Below are 24100 nucleotides of genomic sequence, written 5' to 3'. Positions count from 1 at the left end.
GCGTTTCCGTTTTCATTTTTATTGCCTGCCAGTAGAACCGCCACCTTTAAATATCACTTACAGTCGCCAAGGTTGACATTCCTGCAAGAGTCTTTGTTGAATTTGTGATAAATGATATGAGCTCTCACTTTATCCTCTGAAATTAAATGGGTGGCAAATGCTTGCACTGGTGCTGAAGTCATAGCCACAAACATTATTAGCTCACAGGCTCTCTTGTGGTTGGAGAATCGGAAATAGAGTGTGTCCCTCTTTTGTCTTTCCCCCTCTCTCTCTTTGTCTACACCCCTATTTCTCTCCATCTCTCACGTCTTCTCTTGGGATTGGTTGTAATGTAAGAACTGTTTCTGAGACTACACATGCTGAAGGAAGGCCACACGAGAGCTCTTTTTTTTTTGCTTTTTAATGAACTATTTTTTATGGAGCTGCAATACAAGATTTCTCTTTCATGCCCAAGCACCCATGAAATACAATTTGCTTTAGAATGCATACTGGCTGAGGTCATTAACAAGAGGTTAGTAGACACTGATAGCTTATCACTTCAGCAAACTAGCGCTTAGACTGCGCACGGACACAAACACACGTCTACTAAATCTACTAAGCTGTCTATAGTATGCACGCAGCATTTCAAGGCATCAAGTTAAGTCCTCATAAATATCGCATACATTTCTTCAAATCAGTCATGTATAAGGTTCTTATAAAGAAGCTATGTGTCATTTTTGGAACAGAGCCCTGCAGTATTTGACTACATCTGAAAAGAGATCCCACTGTAACTGACATGCCACCCCACCTGCATTCAAACTTCGCATTTGCATACTGTTGTTTTAATGGTTTGCAAACAAAACAAGGTCGGTGACAGGATAGTACGGGCAGCATTCACATCCACTAAAGGCAAATAAAGGCAAAAGATGATAATGACCGACATGTAGGATAAGAAATAAGGCAGTGGAGCCATGGAGGAAGGCAAAATGAGATGATATATATGTCATGACAGGGATCGTGACAGAGATGCACGCTGGAGTTAGAAGCTGCAAGGACACACCGACACCTTGGTAGGTTAGAAATGAGGGAGCAAGAGGAAGAAAGAGGTAAACAGAGAAAGGAGAAGACCCTTGTCTCAAAGAGAGAGCCGTACGTAATTGTGTCTGGCATACTGACAAGAGACAATTACGCCAGCCACCCTGGGCAATATTTAGTCATTAGTTATTGTCAGATTGAGAAAATAAATTAGTAAACCCTTGTTTTTGTTTTTTTAGTAGTGGCGGTAGTTATCGTTTCATGTCTTTCAAACTACAGAATGTGTAGTTTAGAGAATAAATAGCTTTGCGAGCATTCGTTTTCAAGATTTAATGACTCACCCTTTAATAATTTATCCCAGAAACAAGTTGAATACAACAGGTTGACTCTGAGGGCAAACTGAAAGGACCTCTGGACAATCAGGCCCTTGTTTGGAACAGAGATGGAAGAATTTAACCCTATCTGAGTGCGCTCAATTCTCTGCTCACCGGAGCCTTACGGGCGCAATTTTACCCCTGGATTGCCACGGCAATGGCTGACTACTTCATAATGGGTGAAAATGGAGCTTCCTGAAACAATAGGCTGTCGGCCGGTAAAACGGAGCAGGACACTCATTAACACTGATGGCTTTATCAGGACCTTTGGAGCTTTAAAAATGGCATCTTTTAAAATGTTCTCTTCTGCTGGTGCGACCATGGAAGATAATATTAATTAATAATATGGCTCTATTAAAATCGAGCGAGCTGCGTAAGGAGACCCTATGGTATTGCTCCAATTATTTTGTTTTTTCAGTACGTTCTTCTTGTGGTTTCAGAAGAAGGTTTAGAAAAGGAATAGTCGATTTGCCATCAAATAGGATTTATAAAGGTAAATATACTGTAAAACTACAACACAACCAACAGAGAGGGTACACATAAAAATGAGAGAGAAGGGAGATGAGACCCATCTGCATGTGAATAAGTCGCTGCTACCAAGCGTAGGAGTATAAACGGTAAGCAGAGCAGAAAGCAAAGGTGCGGCGCCCGAATCCAGATGGCTATGCATCTGACAGCAATTCACACCTCTCCTTAATTATCCTTCCAATACTGAGATATAAAGACACGTACAAAAAAGACGGCAGAAAAAGAAATGTGTCCGTATGAGAAAGAGGCTACTCGAAGTTCTCATTGTTCCCCCAAAGCCTAATTACTTCCCTGCTCCGCCTGAAATGGGTTTAAATAGTGACCGCTTCTGTATCGGCAGGTTCATAATCATCATTTTTTTTCCCATTCACTCTTGTCGCCACTTTTGTAGCCTCTTGTCATTCCTCCTTCACAAGATTTAAATTCCTCTCTTTTTCTTTTTAATGGCAATTTGTATTTGTTTTTTTTCTGATGTTCTAGAGAAGTTTTGGTGGAGAGCATTTCAATCAGCATTCCATTGTCTCTTGACATCTCTGTAGAGATGACCTTAGATCTGTCATTCTTTCTTCCCTTTCTCATTCCATCTCTCTCTGTGTCTGTCTAAACAACACCCATTGTTCTTCCCGATGCTCCTGAGCGGAAATAGCTCACTGAATAACCATTAATATTTATTCTGGAGAGTGCTTCTGACGAGAACAGTGTGGAATCAGGTGCTGAACAGCGAGCGCCCGAGACACGTGGTTTAGATGCGAACAGCGTGCGCGGTAAACAGAATCAAAGAGAAGGAGGGCGAGAAGCTGTGGAAATGGATTTTTGATGCTTAGGTTACATGTCAGAGGTGCACAATTTGCGTGTTGCCCGCTGATAGCTGCCTCCGACTGCAGCCTATTCTGTCTAGGATGTTGCAAAGTGTTGCAAAGTTGTTTAAGTGTTTGAGAGGGGAGCACATTAACCCAGTAGTCTGCCATGCTGGTTTTATCTATTGCCTTGGAGAGACACTGAGCAAGTAAATAGGATAAATAAGAAAGTTTCTTTCTTTACTAAGGTCTAAATAGATACTAAGGTCTCCGTTTTCTGAAGTCGAATTAGAAGACCTACTAGTTCAATTTTACTCTTTACCCGCCAGCATTTTTCATGATTTTCACAAAAGCTTAATGCCTCCCAGAAAATGCTTTTCTTTAAATATATAAACATACAATATATAAAATGAAAGAACAGACACTCTGCTTTAAAAAAAAAAAAACGTTTCATCCTACCTTCATTAGTTCTCTTTTTATCACCTCTCAAATATGGGTAGGTTTCTAAAAAACACCAAATCTAGATAATTCAGTTTTTGTGAAGGACTTTTGATAGAGATCAGATGCAGAGCGATCCTCAAAACTTACACGAACATACAGCTGTTTGCCCTAGGGCAATACTACCATATTTTATAAGTTACGGAAGATAATAGCGGTTTTGCGGATTGACGAGAACTTGTCAATGGCGGGCAAAGAGTTAATAAGTTAATCTTAAATTGTAAAGACGTGCGGGACCTTACATGGGTTATTCCCCGTCATCTCCAGAAGAGAATTGCTGTTCTTTAATCCTGAAAACCTTTGCATTTTGAGCAGTAAGAATGATGAAAACAACAGTGAGAATTTCATTCATCTTAGGGGCAGTCTGGTCGGCATTCACAGGGACTTTTGTGACTCTGTGATGGTGTTTAAATGAAGCCGAGCACAGGGGAACCAAATGCACCCCGAATTCATCTCATATGTCAGATTTGAAACGTTACAGCCGATGTCTAAATGTGTCACAAGAAATGTCTTAAAGTGCGAGAAACCATTCTCATGCCCCAGAATGAAAGATGATCCCTCCCACAACTCTTCTGTAATTAATATGGCCACTTTTTCGACACGTTATCACTGCAAAATGGATCCCGTTCAATACCCCTGAGAAGAATCACACTTTGGGGAACAATAAACCCATTGATTGATCTCTGCAAAGTCCTAATCTGCGGCAGGGACGTTAAACAAAATGGATTGATTGATTCCTGGGTTTCCCAGTTGGCCAGTGCTAGGTGGTGTAATTTTCTAGTTAAGCGGATCCCGCAAGACTCTTTTGTAGCATTTGTATGTCGTTTTATGTTACCTGAGAGCCCTTTCTCTCTCCCTTGCCTCTCTCTCGCTCTCTCTCTTTCTCATCCACCCTTCCTCCTTTTGGTAATTCCATCTGCAGTAATTTGATAAGAGCTGGACCAGTCACTGCGATTCAACAGCTGTGGTTAAATCGCTGGTGGTCTGGCTCACAGTGGCCTCGGTGGTCTTACTCTGGGCACTTAACCTGTGGCATTGTTCGGAATGCCTCCCGATTCGTCCGTCACCCAATCCGTCAGCAATGAATAATTTTCATGCAAGGTGCACTTTAATTACTTTCCCATTTAAATGGCATTGCGGTGGCCTATCTAGGTCATTAATCTCAGTGAGGATCCTGTTGCAAGCCTTTTATTGCTGGCAAACGAAGCCCCCCTCCAAATCCCCCAGAATCTTCTCTGCCTGACTGAGTGCAGACTCCCAGCGGCCACTGCTTCACAGTGTCCGTCTGTACTGGCCACTGTGTGACAAAAGTAAGAGAGAGAAAGACTACAAAAAGAGATGTACACTTGTCTCTCAGCGTGAGCAAGGGAAGGAGAAGACGTTTGTTAACCATCTTGAAGGAGACGAGTGCAGGCATGACTGCTCATGTCCAGCAAATACAGACTCAAGCCTGTTTGTAGATCCACATTTAATTAGCTGAAGCACTTGGCAATATATTGTAATTATATAAGCCATATTAATAAGTGTCAAAACCTGTAGGGTTTGATTGGATGCACAGTCTTTGACAACAAAAGCTACGGAAAGCGTGCTAACCTCTCTTTTAGAAGTTAATGAGGCTATTTATTTTGCTATGATTTATGTGATTATATGATTAATTGCCTTTTATTATTTGCTTAAGCATTGTTTTTTCCCCTGCTGTCTGTGATCCTATCAAGATCACACCTCTGCATTAGTAAATATATGCACCCTAACATAACACAATGTCGCTATGCAACCAAAATAACAATCCAATATGGGTTCTGTGATAAGGTGAACAGGTGTTTTGCAAAAGCTGTTACTTTATCTTGAATTACAGCACATCTAGAATGCAGTATTGAACAGTCTGCATCCGAGTCTATATTTCTTATAAAACTAGAACAGTTGTTGTTTTTTATTCTTGTGTACAAAAAATATAATTTCTCTCCATCAGAAGAGAAGTTTTCAGACATAGTCCCCCCCCCCATATCTTTTCCCATTGTAACCCATTGTATCAGATGCACTTTTTAAATTAAATTTTTTTTCCGAGTTCCAGGTGCCGACCATGCGCAAAAGTAAGGCTCTTTAGTCTCCCTGTAATTGTGACCAGCTACTGAATCTTGAGGGCCATAATGCCGGTGGCCGTAACGGCGGGTGCTTATTAACGGGCAGTTCTAACAGACAGGCATTAATTGAACAGTCTAAATGGATAATTCAAAAAGGCTTTGAGAAAACCGTTTTAGAGAATGGGTTTGATAAGGAGGTTATGAGGATATTTTTAAACCCAGACACACTCAAAACGTTTTTAGACACTGCATCAGATGCTTTTCTCTGTTTTTCCCATAGTATCGAATTTAATTTTACAGACTCAATGCAAAAGACTTGATTGATAAAGCTTGTTCATTTGTCAAAAAATATTGTTGAAAATTTTTTATTGTATAAAAATATGTTATGTGTAAAATGTGTTGTTTTTATCCTATAAAATCATTAGAAGTTATTACTAATGTGGATATAATGTCCCATTATTTATGGGCGGTAGATTTGAAGATAAAATAATATGGGGATATCAGAAAACGGGTTTGGGAAATAAGCCAGATTTGAAGCCTTTAAAGGGACACTACACTTTTTTGAAAATATGCTCATTTTCCAGCTCACCTAGAGTTAAACATTTGATTTTTACCGTTTTGGAATCCATTCAGCTGATCTCCGGGTCTGGCAGTACCACTTTTAGCATAGCTTAGCATAATCCATTGAATCTGATTAGACCATTAGCATCGCACTAAAAAACAACCAAAGTTTTGATATTTTTTCTTTTTTAAACTTGACTTTTCTGTAGTTACATCGTGTACTAAAATTTCTAGGCAGATATGGCAATGAGCTATACTCTCATTCTGGCATAATAACCAAGGACTTTGCTGTCATAACATGGCTACAGCAGACGCAATGTTATTACGCCTGAAAATAGTCCCCTTAGTAACTTTCAATAGCAGGGGACTTTTTTCGGGCAATGCGTAATATCATTGCGCCTCCTGCAGCCATGTTACGGCAGCAAAGTCCTTGATTAGTACGCCAAAATGAGAGTATAGTCATAGCCATATCTGCCTAGAAAATCGCAACTTTAAATTTTCTGTCAGTCTTAGTACACAATGTAAATACAGAAGAGTCAAGTTTTAAATAGGAAAAATATCGAAACTCTGTTTATTTTTGAGCGCGATGCTAATGGTCTAATCAGATTCAATGAATTATGCTAAGCTATGCTAAAAGTCGTACCGCCAATCCGGAGATCAGCTGAATGGATTCCAAAATGGTAAAAATCAAACGTTTAACTCTAGGAGAGATGGAAAATGAACATATTTTTAAAAAAGAGGAGTGTCCCTTTAACAACAACTTAACCACATAGCCGAACTTATGCCCTAGCAAAATATTTAAAATGTTCGCACATATTCACAAGTACAGACAAATGCACCGGTGCCGATGGCTTTTCCTGTTTACATGCAACATGTGTCCCATCATGCTGCTCTGGGGTTAGAGTGTTTCATTTCCTGAGGCAGAATGGTTGACATAAGGGGGTAATACTGTGGCGACTAAAGTGAGACTAAATCGAGATACGTGTTGCCCGTGGCCGACACCAGCTGCCGCACCTACCACTCAAGAGTCAACTCAACACCTTAACAGCTCACAAATTGTGTGCATGTGCGGGGATGGGAGTGCGTGTGTATGTGTGTTTGTAGTGGGTGTCAGAGTGAGTGTGTGCTGTGTGTGTAAAAAACAGCTGTAGCGCTGAACCAAGTCTTTTGCTAGTGTGACAAGCTCATATCGAAGTGCCAAACGGAACAGCATCGCTAGTCTGCTGATGTTGGGCCCATCTGATATCGTACCTCTCAATAGCAGCCTTTTCAAGCACATCGGAAACACTCAAAGTGAAGGTGCCAGACTTATAAACACATTTTGGAAGGAGTAACATCTAGTTTGCCATTTTACATAGCTGTCGGGAATACTGGATTCTGATTGGTCAATTGAATAATTTGGAAATAAATTTGCATAATGAACCATATATTTAATCGTTTGATTTGATCTCCATGCTAGTTTAATTTCTCGCATATCACTCTGTGCTGTCATCTCACATATATAAATAAAAAATTGCAATAAGCAGAATAAGGAACAGTCAGCAGGTTTTTTTTTTGCTAAATAAACCCAGCAGCCACTGGCAGACTGTATATTATAAATACATAAGCATTTATACATTTGATGCTTCCACGCATTGATGTAGAGCAGAAACATAATGGTATGTACCATTATAGCTTTTAGTTTTTTTAAGGAACTGGGCTATTTTTTGTGTGATAAAAGGCCAGAAGATGATGGAAAAGTTCTCATTATTCTGTTGTTCATTGTCTCATCAACGCACCGTCTCCTGTGGAGAGGGAAACTAATTATGTCTTCATCTCTTCCTGCTCACACCTCCTCTTATTCTTTCCATTAGCCATAGAAATTCTAATGAGTTTTAGACCAACTACTTTAGGCTTGGGAATAAGCGAACGAGAAAAAACATGGAAGAATGAAATAGAAAAAAAATTCCTCCAGGACCGGCACCTGCAAGGAATTCTCAACATTTCAGGCAACCTTTAGCTGTTTCATAAGCGTAGCGTGACCCTAAACTTGATTTTCTCCATCACACACCTGCTTGTTCCCATAAGCTGTATGTAATATTAACACACAAGTGCACGTACACCTTTCACCATATAACTCCAGTGCTTTTCATCAAAGCTGCAGGATGATATGAGGACCATCTGGTCTACTGGCTTTTAATGTTTGTTGTATAAAACAACAGTTAAAAGATTATAGCATCTACAAACTGAGAGAGAGAGAGAGAGAGAGAGAGAGAGAGAGAGTTATACTATAGCCAGATGGGGGAAACAGCTGGACTGGATACTTTAAAAGTCTTAACAGGAGACCGAGGGGATGCTGGGACATTGTATAGTGACCATCAGTTTTAAAAGACTTATTCGGTCTTATCTAGTACCAGGTGTTCTGTCATTACAGTGAAGGGAAAAACAAGCTGTTTTTTGATTTAGACAAGCTTTGATTTGCAATTTAAATCCTTTCTGTTTTGATATGCCAGAAGGCTCTTCTTGATATTTGTGTTCTTTGGATTAGCTATCAAACCAGGGTATTTAGTTCACCGAAAATACAAATTGTCATCAGTTTTTCATCCTCATGTTGTTCTAAGGAAACACAAAAAGAGAATTTTTTATGAATGTCAATGCTGGTTTTTCCCATAACATGAAAATAAATGGGGTCTGAAGCTGCCAGCCACTCACACTCCTTTTGTGTTCCACATAAAATAGTCATACAAGTTTGAAAGACATGACGGTGAGTAAATGATGACATATCTGGGTGAACTATCTGTTTAAGTATGTAGCTTAATGCTTTATTTGAATAAATGATACCAAAAAAGTTGACTTGACAGAACCGAATCGCGCTAACAACCATACCTGTGCAGATCAGAACAAAAGATTTCTAGCCCGAGGAAATGTTCATTTGTTTGCTCTATTGCTAGTTTCCCAACGTTCCTGGTTTATTTATAGGACTTTTTTCTTTGATACTTTCCTTTGCTGTGAAGAATGTGATTTTTCTTCTCTGACAGTTCAGAAGAAAAGCCTGAAATTGCGAAAATGTAGAGCATTATTTTTTCTGGCTTTAGAAAAGAGTGGGTGCCCTGTTTTACATGCTGTTAAAACAAAACAAAACACCAACTGCCGCCTTTGTCTAGCTTTGTGTATTTTGCTGACCTTTCCCCTGTAGTCTCTGTAGGAAAGAAAGAGAGATTCTGCGTGGTCTAGACAGGTGTGTTACCTTTTTTAGAAACATCAAAGACTGTAAACAGGTTAAGCCCTCAACACAACCCTTAGTACTAGCCAGGGACTAGACATATTAACTAGTTCAAATAATAATCCTTTGTTTAAAAAATGAATTGTTTAATGTATTTTCCTGATATCTCCTCCCATCCGGCTGTTTAATAGAAATGGTCACGTTATACGAGTCAGTTCTGTAAATGAATCCACAGTGTATTCTTACACATATTTACAGTGTAAATAACATGGTTATACAAGTAAATTCAGCCTAATATTTTAAGTTTTGACTTGTGATAAGTGCACATAACTTTTAAAAAGAAGTTGAAATTAGCTTTGCATTGTTTTACTCTTCATACACAATAACCAAAAACTCCTGCTAAGTTATTTTTATTGTTGAATGCATACACGCAAATGAATCTGTGTACTTTTATCTTTCAAACAGTGTATTGGTTGACCATATTAGTTGACTAAGTATTGTTTAAATGAGCAATGAATGTAAACAGTTTGCATTCGGCTGTAATGGCCATGATCTTTAACTTGCTAACATAATTTGTTAAGTTAAAGTAACATAAAAATATATAATAATTTGATATAATTTTTACAGTGTAAGACTGCGTATTTTAATTATTAATCAAATAAATCAAAGGAAAGTTCGTTCAAAAATAAAGTGTGCTATTTATTTACTCAACCTCAGGCCATCCAATATGATGGTGACATTTTTTATTCAGTCAAATAAAGAAGATATTTTGCAGAAACTGGAAGTAAACGGATAATGGCACTTTGAGATTTCAAAAGTCAAATAAATCCAAAACAAAAGTTCCCCACCACTTCTGGTGACAGACTGACGTCTTTTAAAGCCAATCGGTCGGTTTTTTTTTTTGCAAGAAATTGAACATTATTGCAACATTATTTACTCCCCAGAGGATAAATGAAGAGTTTCGTTGCAGAACGGGATAAATCCATCGTTTAACATTTTTGTCAAAACAGGTTTATTTTTATGTTATGGTGTTATTTTGTTTTATGGTGCTACTTAGCTGTATTTTTTAAGGTTTGAAGGTTTAAATAAAAACAAACCAACTGCAGTTGCATTGAAATAAATTTTAATGCACAACCAAAAAACGAGATATCTGAACAAATAAAAAACGGAGCTTATCTATTTTTGCAACGAAACTCTTCAAATAAACAACATATTTTACATTTAGTTTGAACTATTCCTTAAAGTATTTGTGAATATAATATACATTTTGTTTTTCAGTTGTACATCTATATATCTTTTTTTTTTTTTAATAAATCTTATGTATTTAAAATGCATTTATTTATTTATATATCATACAGGGCTCCAGACTGCCACCAAAATTTGAGAGTGTGCCACTGAAATGTACATCCAGCCACACATGTGCGACCAGTAAATTTGACCTTTTTGTGTGATTGACACAGAATTTGAAACAGCACATTGTACTTTCTGCATCTATCATTAAAGTATTTATTATTAATACAGTGGGAATTAGTAGAAATGTGAAAATTTGGTTAGCATGTTAATTTACCGTGTGTGCCCCTAAATTTTCTGGTTGCGCCCCTAAAATTTTCATTTGGGGGCCACTGTGCTCCTAGTGAAAAAAGTTAGTCTGGAGCCCTGTATAAGTAATCCTATACTTTAGACATCAGTATCAAATGGTACCCATTATGACTCAACCCCAAATTCTAAGAAGAAAGCTAAAACCATCTCTCCAGCTCCCATAATGTCATAAACATGTTTCGCTCACCCAGCCTTCTCTATTCCAATGGAAACATACTATCAAAAGTGATGGCAGCAAATAAGAAATCTCTTAACATTTCAGAACCCCACTACATGGATTCCACATTTGCATGAACCTGACAGTACATTGTGACCACCCAGTTTGATTTTTGTTATTAGAAATGGAAAGCCACAATGCCACCGTGGGCAGGTGTGGGAACATCGATGGCATTCTCACTCCTAACTAACGGAAGAGGTGGCTTGATTTAAATGAAGTGAAAACTTTTTAATTTGCATAACACAAAAGCAGCATCCTCCCAATTAACTGCTGACAAAGTAGATTTAGTTCCCTTAAGAAAACAAGTCGAGAGCACAAAGGCAGGCCAAAGCTTTGTTATAACCATCATTGTGCTGTGAGATGTCGGGGTGGGCACGGTGACAATTTATTCAGCATTTTAAAAGCAACAGTGGTGCCGGTCTCCCACTTATGATTGGACTTTGTCCTCTAACATGTAAAATCACCAATTACAGTAAATCTCCAAAGCTATTTCATTCGAACAAAAATGCCAACACCTGTTTAGTTGTTGCCCCGTAGTGTGGCCCGATCTACGGCTTTTTTCACCCTGACCCTTTATCTAGGCACTGTCCATTGTTGCTATTTATAAGCCACAGGAGCTACAGTGATGGTGGTCCTCAATTTCTCTCTTCACAGACCAGTGTGCCTGCATCCTGATTGGCCCAGTCTGGAAGCAGGCAGGATTATAGATCTGAATGGTTATTGGTCCGGTTTAATAGTGAGGGATTATAGCAATTCAGGCCAATAAACAAAGACCAGACAAGAGCAGCTTTTGTTAAAGATGTGTACTTTGATTAATGGTGCTTGTGTTAGGCAGACCACTTTAAAAGACAGCACCATTAAGAGTGATTCAAGGCTTCGGATACTTATTAGTTCCATACGGATGGAGAGTTCACTTGACTGAAAATTCAGAGACATCTTTGTTATGTGTCCATCGTATTCTCTGCATCTGCATTTTTAGGTTTTCCTTGATGAAAAATAAAGAAATGCTGAATTTTAAGCAGCTAAATCTGGCTTAGCTCCAGATTTTAATCAGCCGGGGAAACTTCAAAGGGTTTTCTTACTGTTTTTCCACTTACATCTCAATACTTTCCAATTACTGTCTTCTTCAACCTATAGATTGTAGCAAGATAGCCAAAGAAAGAGAAAGGGAGGTGACGGACGAATGATTAAGATGGCATGGAAAAAGAACATTCATATGAAACAAAGAACCGAGTTTTATTTGACTTCTCCTAATTTTTTACTTTTTAAAGCTTGCAATAACATCTTCCACTGGCCAGTAAGAGTGGGTTTGATCTTAAATTAGGAAGCATTATCTATTTAATGGAGCAATTTCAGCAACTACCTTCAATAATTACTTAATGACACAAAGTATGTTATCTAGAGGCCACTATTTATAGGACTATTTGTGGAGTTTTTTAAGTGGACTGGCTCGAAGTCACTTACTGCTGACCTGGGGCATGCTTTGTGCTTTAGATGTGTTATGGCCAGTCATTACCTGCTCTCAGTTCAGTGAGTTGCTACCAAATTTTTCACACGTAGAGCAATTGATCGTACCTCATTGTACCCGTCGTGTGAACTCCGCTGGGCTCCGTGACGATTCAAAAATGGACCCGTGGCTGTGTTCCTCATAAAAGCAACTAATAATAATGAAAAACATAAATGTACTTGAAACATAGACCTACTATGTAGTCCATTAGCAATGGCAGGCTTAAAAGCTCAATTTTACTGTCTTCTCCGACTCTCTGAGTTATTATACGATAATGACGCTGGTGAAATTTGACACTAAAGACTTTCATGTCTTAGTTCTATTAAAAATGTCAGAAATCCCGCCCGGCGCTCCCCTGCATTATGGAAAACTTGTACGACGACTGTTTGGAGAGGCTCGGTGCTAAAAACAGAACGGCAGGAGGAAAATACAGTTATTGCGAGAAGATTCTGTCTCTTTGTGTCAAGATAACGCTTTTATATGCAAAGTTCTGGTAGAATGGTAAAATGTTGTGTAACCAGAAATGATGATTACGCACATATTTACATACTTACATAAGGCGGCGAAAGCAAAAAGAAAATACGGCACATTTTTAACCACATATAGGTCAAACTTCAGGTCGCCCAGACTAGTCCTACTTAAGAGTCCCGTTTCAGCAGTGCAATGGATGTTGCTACTGCTTTATCTATCAAAATTGTTATTCTCATTTCATAAAGGTACAGAAAATAGGATTAGGGCCAGCTATCCTGGGGGATGAGACTCAACTGGCCCTCTCTTTTATCTCTGTACTGTGTATTGGGAGCTTGGACTGCTCACAGGCACTTTGAATTGGAACGATTAAGTCTGTTGAATCTGCAATGTACAGAGAGAGATATGGAGATATGAAGGGACAAAAGGAATTGAAAGGGAGAGAAAGAGAGACAGGGGAGCGTACTTTGCCGTCTGTCGACTGTAAGCCAGGATTTTAGCGTAACGTTTTGGCCCAAACACAGAGAATGGAAAGACACATGAAAGAGAGAGGGAAATGTCCACGGTTTATAAAAACGTTTAAGACCGCAGTGAAAATCTGGGATTTAAAATCTAATTTAAAACTAGAAATAAACATAGTGTTCGTAGTTAGAAATATTTAAAGCTAGGAAGCGTTCTGACGTAAAATGTAGGGGCAGTATTTAGGCTTTGTTCTCTTTTGACATCACAAAACCACGTTAACTCTTTATTAGGGCTGTCACAATGATTAAATAATCATCTCATCGCGATGATTTCAGATCACCGCAATGATTGCACATCTCTCTAAAAAACACAAGGGGGAGCTGCAGCGCCTGTATTAGCGAGACTGTATCAGATGGCGCTCCTTAACTGACAGTGTAACACGGAAAAAACATACAGTGGAAAAAAAAGCATTTAAAGAAATGCTGGAAAACTTTGATAAGCAGTATGAACTGCCAGGTCAAACATACATTTCCAAAACAGCAATTCCGAGTTTAGGAAAGTAAAGGATGCGTTCTTAAGGAATTGATTTTTTGCAGCCACTACAGACATGTGGTCCAGTACTAATATGACCTTAGTAGGATTGACTACTATTTAAGGCCTGTTTTGGTATAGTCAGTTTATTTTGATTGCATTTTTATTTTCAGTTATTTCCCAGACACTTTAATGTGTTTATTTCTTATGAAGAATTTTCAGATGTCCTTCACTCTTAGAAAAAAGGTACACGAAGGTACAAAAGTGGCACCTTTTCAAAAAGTACACTCAGAGATACAAATTGGTATTTACATATCTGTACCAAAATGGTGCATATTAGGACGTTTTTAAAAGATACTATCCCAGTGACAACTTTTGTACCTTTTTTCTGAGTGTTGGAACATCCTTGAATCGGGCTGGGATAACATTGATCCTTAGATTTTCCACAAAGGAGTTTAAGGAGTCCACGTTAACTCAATTCACTGTTATTAAAGCAGTGGGAGGACATAGTAAATTCTGAAATACCTGGATAGGAATAAAATATTTGATAATGCAAAAAAACACAACCAATTTAACTGCTGGTGTCAACTCAGGTTGTCAAAGAGAAAGTTAAAATGCAACAAAGGTTTGGCTTTCATGTTTTGGTTTGACTTGTTTAGTGGGAAAGAATGAAAGAGGAGAGGTTTGGAAAGCCACGGCTGAGTAAGAGAGAGCTTTGTTTTAGCTTGTAGAGAATCCGTCAGCAGTCCTTGGGTTCTCACACTAAAGCGAGCCAGATGGATACTCGAATCCTCTTCTCTTGTGAAAGAGAGAATAATCAGCTCTTTCTCACTCTGATCACCCTATTCTAAAAACGAAGTGAGGAATTAAACCTCCGAAATCAGCCTGAACTTTCAGCGGCCGTTACCTCAAACGTCTGTTTCCCACAGCCCAAGTTAATTGGAAAATAATCCATCCCGTTTAGAGTAGCGTAAACATCCCGTTAATTGATAACAAATCATCATTACAGGTGCGATCAAAGCGGGAATCGCGATCTATAGACCAGCCAATGAAAACTTGCGTAGATGCACTCTCTCTGTTTTGTATTTCCAGTACGAAAGTCTGATTAACGAATGTGTTTGTTTCTGGTTCCATTTTAACTCGACATAAATCACAATCAACACGAGTTTTTGTACGCTAACAGAACAGAGCAGCGGGTCTTCCAGAGCCTCATTATTCGTAATCCGATGTACTGTCACCGCAGAGTAATATCACAGGCCAACAGAAGCACGACCGATTGGAATAAATTTCAAAAAGCTTTACATCTGTAAGCACAGAAAAGGGCAACGTCTAGCCTTTCGTTTAAAACACGTTGGAGTCGTGGCATGCTTTCGTACGCAGCTACGTGTCAAAAAGGGGATTTCTTCACACTGTTTTTTTTCTATAAAGATGTCAAGACCAGATGAGACATCAAAATGACAGGGCTGCACACCTGCAATGACAGATACATGCAAACAAACACGACTCACATCCTCATGACTCAGGCAGAAGTCTTGCGCAATGATAGCCGCAGTGACAGACGAACAGCTGGTGGCGGTGTGTGAGCGTGTCTGGAATTAGTTTCGTGTTAGTCCAAATGACCTCCATCAAAGCCTGTTTACCACAGCTTGGATGAACGAAGCCAGACGCATCTCGGGAGTGTTCCTGTAGCACGACTGATATGGTGCTAGCAGCACCATAAGGTAACTTATGGGTTTGAATCATGGGGAAAGTATGTACTTTCTCAGTTGTAAAAGATAATCTTTTTTTTGCTAAAGTATTTTTGCTTTAAAGGTGCAGTGTGTCATTTTCATAAGGATCCCTTTGACAGAAATGCAAAATAATATACAACACTATATTATCAGGGATGTAAAGACCTTTTTATAATGAACCGTTATGTTTTTATTACCTTAGAATGAGACGTTTTTATATACAAACACAGAGGGTCCCCTTACGTGGAAGTCGCCATTTTGTGCCACCATGTTTCTACAGACAAATGGACAAACTTTTTTACTAAGTTGTCTCCGACGATAACATGTTTTTCCGGTGGCGGCCACCGTAGCTTTTCTATGCGTTTCAAAAGCGAGAGTTGAGCAGTGGACTGAGCCGTTGGTGGCAATTCGCAACCTCACCACTAGATGCTACTAAAATTTACACACTGCACCTTTAAAGCTTTAAATTAAGAGCTGCAAAGGATTTAAGTGTGCTGAGAGCATGTTGTGCTTTAGATAAAATACTCTCCTAAAAGTTGTGCCTTTAAATCCATGCCCTTTAAAGCACCACTGCTGCAGCTATCAAAACACAACTTGTATAACATTCACCACCTTTAACAATACAGCACATTTCAAAGACATTGCTGTCGGACTTTAGGTAGCCTGCTGTGAGCAATGTTTTTGTTTTTCAGCATAATCCATAAATCCATTCGTTTTGTGCAATAAAGGTTATAGATACTCAGTCTGTACTGTTTAATATGTATATATTCTGCATGCATATATTTAGTGGGTATCAGGTACAAAAACAAAAAAGTTTACACATAGCGATTCTATATTTGTTTCAAACCAGCTGAGCACACACACGCTTACGCACCGGAAACACACACACACACATACTTGATATGCATTGTATGGCGTGCGGCTGGATCTGTTTGTATAATCAAGCGCCCGCATTACATGTCCGTGTGCATGTTAACCACGGGATCCTAGCGAGTGTGCCACCCCATATCTGTGTGAAGTAACCGTGACAACCTGAGCAAATGTTCCTTTACCACTTGCAGGATAATAAGAGGTCATTAAAAAGAGAGAAAGAGAGACACCGAGAGAATAGACACGAGTGAGGGGGGGTCGAGACCATGGGGTGGAAAATAAATTTGGGCGCTTTGTTAAAAGGAAAAAGTATTTTCTTTGTTTGTTTTTTAGGCCCAGGCAGCCTCCTCTGTTTTTCATTTCATATTTTCTCTGGCCACATGCAGAAGTGGAGTGTTTGTTGAACAAGAGCAGCTCTCTCTCTCTCTTACCCTTCAATCTCTCATCTGTCTCTCTCTCTCTCTCATTTTCTCGACCTCGCTCGCTCGCTTTGATGCCAATTTGGCTGGAGCGGAGCATGTCCAGGCCTTTGCAGATGTGTCCCTCTCCTTGCCTCTGATTGCTGTGTCCAAGCCAAATAAAACATCTTAGGATACAGGCATATCTCACTCTCTCTCCGCTTTTCCTCCTTCATCACTCGACATGTTAAAAAAAGAGAGCATTCATTAATTGCAAACGCCGGTTTCATGTTAATAATTTGGTCTCCCATCGGGAGCCCGAGCATCTGTGCATGTGATACGCTCTGATCAACACACATGATCGTATTTGGGATTTTGTGTCTAAGACAATTTTTCTCAGTCAAGTCTTTCTGCGTCTTCTCTTAAGAAAGATCAATGACCCTGAATTTCGGTTTAGTCGGTCTATGATGAGTGACTATACCTTGGCTCTTACACAAGCCTTAATCAGAGGAATGCATGTAACCGGCGCAAATACAGAGAAACCTGTTCCCCCTCGGTAAGAGTGGTGCTGGATTCGGTTACACCCGTGTGGATCGCATCCAAATATGTGATTAAAGAGCACATGAGAGCTGATTAATATGATCGGATTCCTGACGACAGATGTTTTGGAATAATAAATGGTTGTTTATGATGGCATCATCGCTTTAGTTTAATTTAAGTTTCAATATGTATCAATAAGGTGTGATGTACCATTAAAGTATATATTAATTTGTATTAAAGGTGCAGTGTGTAATTTTTAGAAGGATCTCTTGACAGAAATGCCAAATAATATACAAAACTATATTATCAGGACCTTTTTTATGAACCATTATGTTTTTATTACCTTAGAATGAAAAGTTTTTATCTACATATATCAAGGGTCCCCTTACGTGGAAGTCGCCATTTTGTGCCGCCATGTATACAGAAGCCAAACTTTTTTAACTAAGTTGTCTCTGGCGGCTACCGTAGCGTCTCTATGCGTTTCACAAGCGAGGGATGAGCAGTGGACTGAGCCGTTGGTTGCAATTCGTAACCTCACCACTAGATGCTGCTAAAATTTACACACTACACCTTTAAGTAGTATATTTAGTATTAAAGGAATAGTCTACTCATTTTCAATATTAAAATATGTTATAACCTTAACTAAGAATTGTTGATACACCCCTCTATCATCTGTGTGCGTGCACGTAAGCATTTAGCTTAGCTCCATTCATTCAATGGTACCATTTAGAGATAAAGTTAGAAGTGACCAAACACATCAACGTTTTTCCTATTTAAGATGAGTACTTATACGAGCAAGTTTGGTGGTACAAAATAAAACGTAGCGCTTTTCTAAGCGGATTTAAAAAAGGAGCTATATTTTATTGCGTAATAGCACTTTTAGGAGTACTTCGACTCGGCGCAGTAACACCCTCCCTCTCCCATTATAAGAGGGAGAAGGGGAGCGGACTTTTCAGGCGAGTCGAAGTACTCCCAAAAGTGCTATTACGCCATAAAATATAGTTCCTCTTTTAAATCCGCTTAGAAAAGCACTACGTTTTATTTTGTACCACCAAACTTGCTCGTATAACTACTCGTCTTAAATAGGAAAAACGTTGATGTGTTTGGTAACTTCTAACTTTATCTCTAAATGGTACCATTGAATGAATGGGGCTAAGCTAAATGCTATCGAAGCGTCTCAGCGCGCTCCAGAGCTTACGTGCACGCACACAGATGATAGAGGGATGTATCAACAATTCTTAGTTAAGGTAATAACATATTTTAATATTGAAAATAAGTAGACTATTCCTTTAAGCATACTGTATATAAGTAAGCTATATATTCATTCATTTAGTTAGTTTTGCTTAAAGTGTTCATGAGAGAGAAGTCTGAAATATAAAGAAATATCTGAAATAAGATCAGACATGAGGCTAAGTAATGACATCATTTTTACTTTCAAGTGAACTATCACTTTAAGAGACTTTAAAAGAAATAGACAGTCTGAAGAACTGAACTGAACCGTGGGTGAAACTAAGATAAGTGGCCTTGAACGCATGCAAAATCCAAAATAATAGCTTTTGCTATGTGCTTCTGACCCTGGAAAAATCCATCAGTTTAAAGCGCAGCTTGTTTCACAAATAATTCTAGCTTTTCAGTTCAGATATGCAATCAGCGCGGCGTGCGGATGTGTTGCACAGGCCTGAGGCATTACTTTGACATTTCGCTGAGATGAGAAGGTTGAGGTCCTTCTGCCTGCTTAGTGAGCCCTTCAAATGCGAATCGTCACACAGCTCCTGTTTTATTAAGACAAACGATAAAAAGCGCAGCCCGTGTTAACAAGCGACTCGATGCGGCTCTCCATGCATCTTTTAGTTTCTTGTGTAGCCAAAGGTCAGATTGGCAGCAGATAAGATGTAGGAGCGAGGTGAAATTGGCCTTTGTCCCGGGATGTTCATCCCTCATTTAGGTTGTGAGCGTCGGTGGGTTGGGTTTTTGCTTTGACGGTCTGAATCATTCTACGGATATATTTTAATGATTACATAGCAACCTCTCACCTCACCATAGCTGTCTGTTTCTCCAAAAAGTTTGTGATTCGAATGAGGCATGCACTTTGTGCGAACATGTTCGGGTAAAGCAAAGCCAGTCTCAACACGAGTGAGCTTCCAGTGAAGTACAGCTTAATACAACAATAAATCAAACATTTCTCAGTATTTTGTCTTTTATTTCTGCAGATATGATCAAATCGAAAACAAATTCACATTTAAGGCTGTTTATTGGTTTGGTTTGATTTCTTGCTGGCTTTTGGCAACAGGTAGGGCTTGTAATGTCAGGGGTGGCCTAAGGGTTTCTTGAATGGAGTTGGGAATTGCACGCGCTGATGTGTGTATTGCAGAGATGATGAGGTGCTTATGGCCGAGGCCAACATGCTTGAGTGGAGGGGCTGCCGGGTAGCCTGTAAAAATCCGGAACGCTGTCTTTTCCAGCACATGGGAGTCGAGTCATAATCACACAATTTCTATTTGTCTTTTCTTCACCCACAGCAGAGACTTAGGGATGCATGGCGATGTCTCTCATTCTCTCCCTTAACGATTACTCATCTCAAGAAATGAGAACGCATCTCTGCCTTCGCTTGTTTTTTAATGTGTCTTTGTTGGTAATGATTTGTCATTATGTTTATGTACGTTATCTTCCAAATCTTCTTTGCTTTCCTATTAGTTCTTATTGATCCGATGTCCGAGTGTTTGTATAATGAAAAATATCTTCGTTACTTAGTGAGCAATGTTTCACACAGATGAAAGTTTGACACTACTGGCTTTTTAATAGCCATGGAGAAATAAATAGGAGCATTTAAGTGGTATATAGTGGTTTTTATATATGCAGGAAAATAAACCACCATCGAGATCAGTTTGATATCATATTTAATACTATTGGACAGTGAGATTAAATGGGGAGCAAATGAAAACTTTTTCTTAGAAGTTTTCTGCTTTTCATATTTTGCTCCTGAGAAAAAGATTTGAAGAATTTTATAGCTCTTATTTGCGTCTATTTTATTTACTCCTACAGAATTGCAGTAGGAACATCTTGAGGCGAAGCCGATACATAAATAAAACACAACCTAGAAAAACATTCACAGTGTGAATGCAACGAAATATCAACCTCTGAGCAATAAATTCTCCTTTTGATATGCACAATGCTAATGTTGGGTCAGTGAGACTGTATGATTATATAATTAGGTCTGATCTGGGGTCAGGTAGCTCTGGGTATAGGAGTCAGAGGATACGGTAGCAGTGGTAACTAATGACGGATAATAAGCCGCCAGCGCTAGACGGTTTGTGTGAGGGAGTCTGATGTAATGTAGGCCTTCATTGTTTTCTCTTTAGGTATCAAGGATTCCAGCGTCTGCTATTCGATTGAATGCCATTCCAATCTTATGAAAGGACTCGGTGCAGACAGCTGAGCTTCATGTTATTATGTTTGAGAGACTGTCAATTCCTGACCGTTATTTCTATTAATTACATTTTTCCACACCTGCCAACAGCAAAGTCCAGTAAGACAAGGCTTTGCTGCATCTGTTTTTGATGTGCTCCTATACTATCCAAATCCCTGTAGGAGAGTTACAAATCCTAATAGCAAAAACACCCTGTGTGTTGAGGAATTCTTGTCATTAATATTAGTGAAAGGTCGATGCGGGAGAAATCTTTCAGCTTGTCAGATTGTCCGGCAAAACATTACATGCGATTTATAAAGGCTGCGAGGCAGAAAACAACTGCTGCTGTTCTTTACATTTACATTGTTTAAGGATATGCCAGGCAAACTAGCCCTGAGTGGATCTTACTGTGCACTTTATACCTTAGCTGTAAGTTTAGTTGCAGTGGCCTTTTCACTTTTAAAGCATCTTGCGGTTTGCAGGAAAAACTCAGGCTTTGATCCCTGAGAGAAATGAAAGCGTTACTTAGCAGCTTGTGCAGGGCCGTAGGTTTGGTGCGTCCCCCGGCCCCGCTCTAACCAAAAGTGACAAAGCTCTCAGTAACGGTGTTTGGAAAAGCACCTTTTTGTATGGCAGCGTGCAGCGGAGGACACAGGGGCCACGGGGCGAGCGACATGCAGGGAATGAGAGAGAAAGAGAGATAGACAGCAAAAGAGAAAAGGTTGTCACAGCAATTCTGCTGGTTCCCTCAACACTGATACAAACACATGGCCATCCTATTCTGGCTACTTTATTTTCTGAATCACTCGGCCTTTACTGAAGGACTGAATTTTTTCTGTTTCCTTATTTCTCTTCATTTTGTCATCGCATTTAGGGCTGTCACGATTATGAAATTTGGCGGTTAATTGTCTAATAAATTGTGACGATTAATTGGCTGTTTTAGGGCTTTGACATTTAATAATGATACCTTTTTTGTTTGTTTATGAAATATTTTTCACACATTGTTGTGATTATTTTAATTAAATCTTTTGGAAGGTTTACCTGGCAGTAAATATTAATACATATAACACATATTTAAAAGTAATCTGATACTGTCTCGTTTATACAGGTGCTGCAGCTCCCCTTGTGTTTTTTAGAGAGATGTGCAATCATTGTGGTGATCTGAAATCATCGAGATGAGGTCAAACAAACTCGATGAGACAATTATTTAATCATTGTGACAGCCATAATCGCACCGTTTTTTCCCCACCAATTTCTTTCTCATGTTTAATTTAAACTTAAAGGCGGAGTCCAAGAGGTTTGAAAAACGCTTTGGAAAAGGAGACGGGCCGACTACCAAAACACACTTATAGCCAATCAGCAGTAAGGAGCGTGTCTACTAACCGTCATCGTTGCCTGGGTTGCGTATGTGTGGGGCGGGTCTATCAACAGAAGGTCCAGATTCTATTGGGGTAGGGGCGTGTTTGTTTAGGTGATTTCAAATATCAACATTGGCTTTCAAACATCGTGGACTCCGCCTTTAACTGTCCAATGAGTTAATAGCCTTAACTGTGAGGCCGGTCCTAGTGCACACATATATTTTGTTATGAATAAAATTTGTATTTGAAATATTTTTCTTTTTTTTTATTGTGTATTTAGTTTTCAGTCCAATTTTTTCATCTTCTGCAGTATAATATTAGAATTTTTGCAGAATTGGGCACGCCTAAATTTAAAAGACTCATCTACCCACATAATTTCGGGTTAATTAATAAAAAATATCTTATTTTACCGAAAACGTATTCGCTTGCGGGTCTGCAGAGTTTAATGGGTTAAAGTTTCATTTATTCAATGTATATTTAAAATAATAAGCATTTTGCTAAAACAAAGTTGTTATTTATATTGCTTGCAGTCATGACATAGTATTTGTATTTTTAGTTTAGTTATTAGTTATTTAGTTATAGTTTTGTTTTATTATTTACATTTATGCATGTAGTCAAAGCAGCAGTGCTACAGTACGCGTTTTAGTTCCTAAATGAAAACCACATACTTGCTGGTCCTAGTGTTTCTTTCAGATAATTTTTTTTTTTTCATTTTCGTTAACAAAACTGGGTATAGTTTACACACCTACACACAATCCCATATCTGATATTCATTATGTAGGTTAGTCTAAATAGGTACACAAACACACTCCAGGTTCTTAGGTGAAGCTAGCAGCAGCATTCAGGAGAAACACACGCACACTCGATGAGGTAGCCACAGGCAATAATGAAGCAGGTCTAACACCCACGCCATCCGTCTTCCTGCTCACATATTCATTTACGCACACTCGCATCACGCTGACTATTATTTGCTGCTCCGTCTCTTTCATGGTAGATTGCAAACATTGAATCTTTACGGAGTCAAAATGTCAAGTTATGCAGCTTCAGTTACGTCAACCCTCATTAGTGTCCGTCCTGCAAGGGCTCGGTCGCAGATCTTGATGTTTTCATAGGCCTCTGGAAAAAGCGTCTTTGGGAGGCCCAGGTCTATTAAAAACTGTGCTCTAGACGAGTGATGTCCCAAAAATGAAAAAATATTCCAGCTAACCGGGATCAGCACAGAGGACAACCCTAACCCCCCGCAGGCCCACCCTACGTGTCTGCAGTGTGTCTTTAGTTATGCATCAAACTGCATAATCTGCCTTGCGTATCGTGCATGAAGTTTCTACCCCGTCTGTCGCCTGGACTCTTTCAAAGAAAAAAGAACCGCAAAGGCACGGTTCATTGTGTCGTTACAGCCGCCGTCTCCCCGTTCAGCATTCAACACCCAAGTAAATTAATAGTTTTAAGTTGGATAAAAAAGTCGTGGGCTTGAGAGTGTCAGCCTTAAGTGGTTTAGTAATTAAAATACTTAAAAGCTAATACCGCGCAAGCAACACAAGAGTGGGAAATGATTTGTCTTTCATAATGAAATGACATTCTAGTGCTTTGCACTTTCAGATGCTCTAGAAACTCCAGCAAGCCAACAGAATAAGAGAGCGAGAGAGAGAGATAAAGAGAAAAGGAGTTAAGTGTATATAAAACATCCATGCATAATGTTTCCCTAATGTATTTTAATGCAGGACATGATAGAAACTTGCTTCTGCTTGAGTTAACTTATGCATTAGGAGGCTCTGGAAGGTCACCGATTTATATCACCCAGTCACCGCACGCAAAATATTCCCCCTAACATGTCACTTTAGGAAAGACAAAACAATTATACGATTTTCTGCTGCGGTTGGCTCCTTACGAGTCATAAATATGGGAGCGGGTTGGCTCGATCTGTGGTAAAAATGTCATTAATGGCTGTTATAGGGCACT

General features: G+C 39.1%; 1 protein-coding gene across 4 annotated transcripts in view; it reads left to right on the top strand.

The window, feature by feature from the left end:
- The window catches only part of epha7 (eph receptor A7), a 78736-nt gene that overhangs the window by 31996 nt on the left and 22640 nt on the right, over positions 1-24100 (top strand). The window lies entirely within an intron of this gene.

This window comes from Misgurnus anguillicaudatus, chromosome 18 (genome assembly GCF_027580225.2).
Source record: "Misgurnus anguillicaudatus chromosome 18, ASM2758022v2, whole genome shotgun sequence".
Classification (NCBI taxonomy): domain Eukaryota; kingdom Metazoa; phylum Chordata; class Actinopteri; order Cypriniformes; family Cobitidae; genus Misgurnus; species Misgurnus anguillicaudatus.
The sequence above is the reverse complement of the archived record's forward strand: the minus strand, read 5'-3'. Positions and strand labels throughout refer to the sequence as shown.